The sequence below is a fragment of the Mus pahari genome, chromosome 1 (assembly GCF_900095145.1).
Source record: "Mus pahari chromosome 1, PAHARI_EIJ_v1.1, whole genome shotgun sequence".
Classification (NCBI taxonomy): Eukaryota; Metazoa; Chordata; class Mammalia; order Rodentia; family Muridae; genus Mus; species Mus pahari.
In genome coordinates, this window is record NC_034590.1 from 73,045,087 (window position 1) to 73,050,549 (window position 5,463).

A 5,463-nucleotide genomic window follows, 5' to 3' on the forward strand; every position below is an offset into this window, starting at 1 on the left:
CAAAAGTCTATGTCAAGTCTGGATGTGATGGCAAACACCTTTAATCTCATTACCTCAGCGGTAGAGGCAGGTGGTCTCTTTGAGTCTGTGGCATGCCTGGTCTACATAGCGAATTCCAGGCCAACCAAGGGTTTGGAGTGAGATCTTGTTTCCAAAGTTAAAAAAAAAAAAAAAAAAAAAGCAAAAATAAAAAGTCCACATCAGGGTACTACTAATCAAGTTACCTTACTATATATAAACAAACATGAAAACAGCTAAACTAGAAGTGTTTTTGAGAACTATGTCAAATGTCTGTGTCCTTCCCCCTACCAAATAGAGAACTGTCAATATTGGGAGACTGGAACATACAGCAAGGGTGGAATAGTATACAAAGTCTACTAGACTTGAATCAAGACACCTGGGATTCCTGAATCCTGTCTCTTCCTCTACTTACCTCCCACTTACAAAGCCTCTGTACGTGCGGCAGAGTGGGGGTGATTGACAATTTAAACGCTTATGGCTCCAGTAACTCAGAAATTCAATCTTTCTCACCTAGGTTTACACGGAACAGAAAGAACCATTCATTCCACTGACCGGACAATTGTCAGTGTCTTAAAAAGCTAAACGCAGTTCTGACTCACTCAACCCTCTGGTTAACCCTAGACAAAACGTGTCCTGTAGAGTGGTCAAGGAAGTGATGGGGACCTTACTTGGGGGACCTCACTGAAGTCCCCCAAGGCACCACCCTGCAAGGGCCTCCTACCGCGGGCTGCTCACCTCCACCCAGCGAATGAATGAACAGCACCGGAGAAAGCGAGGTTCACTCGGCGTGGGCCGCGACCCGAGACCCCTCCGGCCTACGCCCCACACAGTTGGATCCCCTCCCGGGGCCTCCCGAGCCAGGCCGTAGGCCGCGGGCCCCGCCCCCTCACGCAGGCCCGAAGGAGCGCGCCCCGCACGAGACTGGGCGGCCGAGAGGGCCCCGGGCGTCCAGCGCAGATGCCGGTACAGAGGGGAAGATCTACCCGCCCGGCCCCGGCAGCGCTCCCGACTTACAGAGGTGCGTCTGGAGTGAGAGCTCAGGCCGGTCCGTCACCCGCCGTTCACCGCGCGGCCTCCAGAAAAACCGTCGTCGCCGCCGCTGCCGCCACCGACCGCCGCTTCGGGCGCAGCGCGCAGAGGCCTGACTGCGTCACACGCCGTCCGCCGTCAGAGGTCGGCTCCGGGCGCTCCGCCCATGGCAGCCGGGCATTGGCAGGCCGGTCCGCCACTCGAGGCCCACACCGTTATTCATTGGGTGCCGACCCTTTTGAAAACGAACGTGGAGGCGGTCTCTGATTAGGAGCGGAGGGGAAGAGGAGGGGCGTAAGGAATTGCGGGGAAAGGGGGGGGGGAATAAAAAAGGAGGGACGATGGGGAGGGACGTAGAGTCCCAGCCCCTCTGCGGCGACGGTTGGCTGAGAGAGGCTCATGACGTCACACAGGCCCCTCGAAGAGGGCTGGTGAGTGGCTAGAGGAGAGAGTACCAAACAGCAGTGACGTTGTGTCCAAGCCCCGCCCCCTTCCTTGGAGCGCGGAGACTAGCTACGGAAGCTCCGGCCAATCAGAAGGAAGTCCCAAGGATGACATGGTAATTGTTCTACCCTTCTCTAGCTCCTGTCTGCGGGCAATGATGGGAAGGCTCCTTGGCCACCTAGCTTGCACTTGCAGAGCTGGAGGACCCTTCCGGGAGACCCATCAATCCACAGATTGTCTGCAGACACTTCACTCCCCACTGTACTTTTCCAGCGCAAGCCAGCCCTCGCCGTACACCTTTCCCCTCTGAATCTCTAGAGTAGACCTGAGCAATGGACTTGCCTTCTAGAGCTTGAGCCCAATGAGGATTCTTGGCCCTTCAGCCTCAGCTGCACTTCCACAATCTATACTTGTTCTGGGTTTCTTGCGCAAATTTCCGGCCTTCTACAGGACACATTTGGTAACCTTTACTAGTCCGGGTGAAGTTCAGGCAGTCAGCTTGGCAAGACCTTGTTACTTTGTATCTTATTTATTTTCTGTTCTGTGCCTCTTCCCTCCCCTGGTCTGGGCCACAGCTTCATTTTCGTCCTTTTGGTGTCTTCCCTCCTAGGATCTAGCTAAGAGCAGAGGAGTGGGCATGATCTAGAAACCAGACCTCTCTAATTATTGAGGTCTCACAATAACAGGAGCTGTGCTCAAAAAAAGAGCTCTCCAGCACGTCCTGGGACATCAATATAGAACTGAAACGAGATTTGCTAAGAATTTTAAATGATTCCCGCAAACAAACCCATCTCAAAGGAGCTGGAGAGATGGATAGCTCAGTGGGTAAGAGCACCAGCTGCTCTTCCAGAGGTTCCGAGTTCAATTCCCAGTAACCATATGGTGGTTCACAACCATTTGTAATGGGATCTGGTGCCCTCTCCTGGTATACATAAAATAAATAAATCTTTTTTTTTTTTTTTTTTTTTTTTTAAAAAGGCAGTAAATGGAAGAAACATGTATATTGTTGGTGTTCAGTATATACTTGAAAGAATATTGTATAAATCGCCTGACAGGAAAAGCTAGTTTGAACATCCATCTGTAGCCACCATCCCTAAACCCCTCTGTCCAAACACCCTGCTTTTCCATCATTCCTCCTTGCCTTTACTCTAAATCACAAAGTCATTAGCAGGTGGGGTATAATAGCCAAGATCTGTAACTCCAGTTCTCAGGTAGCTGAGGTAGAGTATGAAGCTGAAAGCCAGCCTGTAGTACATGAAACTGTCTTAAAAACAAAACAAACAACAACAATCCTCAGGGGTTTATTTTTGAATCTTTACAGTGGCTCTCTTGACACCATCCAAACCTCTGATTTTTTTGGTTCTTCAGTCTTGAAATGCAACTACATTTAAACCTGCCCTGGACATTTGTTTTAGTGTTCTTAAGACTTGGCACATAGTTGATGTACCTTACAATTTACATATTTGTTGCATAGATGAGTGAATTATTGTTTTTAGCAGCAAAATAATAGAATTGTTGGACTTCAGAATCAGAGAACCCCCAGTTTAAATCCAGGCCCAACTATGATAATATGGGGGAAATTCCCAATGCCTCTGGACTTCAGTTTCTTTGTCTGTAAAATAAGGATAATTTTGCTTGACTTACAGACTGTTGGGAGAATGAAATGAGAGGAATGTAACATTTGATATGGTACCTGGTACACAGTTTGCCCTCGATAAGTAATAGATATATTCTATAAAACTGGGACCATTTTAAATGTTTTAAGGCATGGGTTTTGAAATGTGTCTTAAATGAATCAACAGGTGAGTATATTCAATTTAAAGTATTAGTAGATGTACAGGAGATGGGATTCTTACGTGGTGTGTACTTATAGGAAGACTGGAGAGGATATGGAGAGGGTACATTGGAAGAGAGAGAGAGGCTTCAGTGAGGAGGACCATGCTGGCTTTGAAGTTCCTTATTTTATTTAAGGATTTATTTACTATTTTATGTATGTGAGTACACTGTAGCTGTACAGCTGGTTGTGAGCCTTCATGTGGTTGTTGGGAATTGAATTTAGGACCTCTGCTCGCTCCGGTCAACCCCACTTGCTCTGGCCCAAAGATTTATTTATTATTATAAATAAGTACACTGTTGCTGTCTTCGGACACACCTGAAGAGGGCATTATATCTCATTACAGGTGTTTGTGAGCCACCATGTGGTTGCTGGAATTTGAACTCAGGACCTTCGGAAGAGCAGTCAGTGCTCTTACCCACTGAGCCATCTCGCCAGCCCTCGAAGTTCCTTATTAAGTATTATTCTGGTGAACATGTAATCTATAACTTATCATCCCAGGGACTCCTGATTAGTAAAGCCATCAATTTGGAGCCAGGGCTTCCTTCACCCCCCAACCCCACCAACCCACTCTAATAATACCCCTTAGAGTTACCATTATCTACCTTCATTTAACTTTTTAAATTTATTATAATTATTTATTTTTGGTTTTAAGAGGCAGAGTTTCTCTCTGTAACAGCCCTGGCTGTCCTAGAATTTATTCTGTAGACCAGGCTAGCCTTGAACTCACAGAGATCTGCTTGCCTCTGCCTCCTGAGTTCTGAGAGTAAAGGTGTACACCACCACTGCCCCAGACATTTCTTCATCAACTCTAAAGACAAGCAATTGGGGGACGTTCACAAGAACTTTCCAAACTAAGCCTTGTTGCAGGCATTAGGAGCCCAGAGATTCCCACAGCCCTGTATTGGCTGGTTCTGTCCTAGGAGCCTCTCCTTTCTCACACACAACTTGAGAGATTTCTATGCAGCTGAGATAGATTAGTGCTCAGAGCAAAGCCTGACATGTGGAAACAGCAGAACCATCAAAGTGCAGTGGCTTTGAACTGACGGCTCCAGGTTCCAATATGGCACAATGGAAAGCACAGCAGAGCTGGAGTCAGACAGAGTAAGGCTCCATCTCAGATCTGCAAGTGTTCAGACCTTGACAAATTACTTGTGCTATGTCACAGTGCCCCCCTATGTATGAATGATAACCTGTTTATGAAGGTGGGTAGTAGAACTTGCCAAATTCCAAGGTCATGCTTGGCCCATAGTAAATACCAGTAAGTGTTGATTCTCTCCCTCTTCTACAACTTGATAAGGAAGGCTGAGGTTTATAAGTAGCACCCAACTGGATTTTTAGAAATTCCATGTGAATGCCTTTGATGTTTGAGTATTGAACACATTTCATTTCAAGAATTTATTGACATACTCAGGACTTTACCTAATGTTATGTTAGGCTTTTTCTATTTGTCCAACCTATTCTACTTCTGTTTCTCTTATTTATTTTTCTCTTATTTTTATTTTTAAATTTTGGTGTGTAGATGTCTTGTGTGCATGTATAACTACATACCTCATGCATGTATTGCTTGCAGGGCAGAAGAAAGTGTCTTATTCCCTGGAACTGGAGTTATAGATGATTGTGCGCCACCAAATAGGTGCAGAGAATCAAACTGGGTCCTTTGCAAAAACAGCAAGTGGTCTTAACTGCTGAGCCATCATCCAGCCCCTTTCTTTTCTTTTAGTTTTGTAATAGTACCTTCTTTTTATTAAGTCCCAGTTTTTGGCTGGATCTGTTGTTGTTGTTGTTGTTGTTGTTATTTTATTGTTGTTGATGATGTTTTTGAGACATGGTCTCACCCTGGGTCACCTAGAACTCAATGTAGACAAAATTACCTTCCAACACATAACAGTCCATCTTTCTCTGTCTCCTGATTGCTAAAATTAAAGACATGTACCGTGGTGCCTGACCTTGGGTCTTATTTTAAGTAAATGTAATTTAAACAAACTCTAACTCATTCTTTTAAAGTATATAACTCAGTGGTTTTTTTTTGTTTTTTTTTTTTTTTTTGGTTTTTCGAGACAGGGTTTCTCTGGGTGGTCCTGGCTGTCCTGGAACTCACTCTGTAGACCAGGCTGGCCTCGAACTCAGAAATC

General features: G+C 45.8%; 2 protein-coding genes across 6 annotated transcripts in view; one reads left to right on the forward strand and one right to left on the reverse strand.

The window, feature by feature from the left end:
• Positions 1–1,184, reverse strand: part of Nup98 (nucleoporin 98) — a 92,056-nt gene extending 90,872 nt beyond the window's left edge. Inside the window, exon 1 of one of the 3 annotated variants that reach the window (XM_021221888.1) lies at positions 1,036–1,184. The gene's annotated coding sequence lies outside the window, so the exon portion shown is untranslated. Of the gene's footprint in view, positions 1–756; positions 810–1,035 lie in introns of those variants that run through there. The other 2 variants (XM_029534880.1, XM_021221889.2) reach the window with 2 other exon arrangements.
• Positions 1,185–1,352: 168 nt separating this feature from the next.
• The window catches only part of Pgap2 (post-GPI attachment to proteins 2), a 29,575-nt gene continuing 25,464 nt past the window's right edge, over positions 1,353–5,463 (forward strand). Inside the window, exon 1 of one of the 3 annotated variants that reach the window (XM_021196367.1) lies at positions 1,353–1,609. The gene's annotated coding sequence lies outside the window, so the exon portion shown is untranslated. The remainder of the gene's footprint in view (positions 1,610–5,463) is intronic. The other 2 variants (XM_029539941.1, XM_029539943.1) reach the window with 2 other exon arrangements.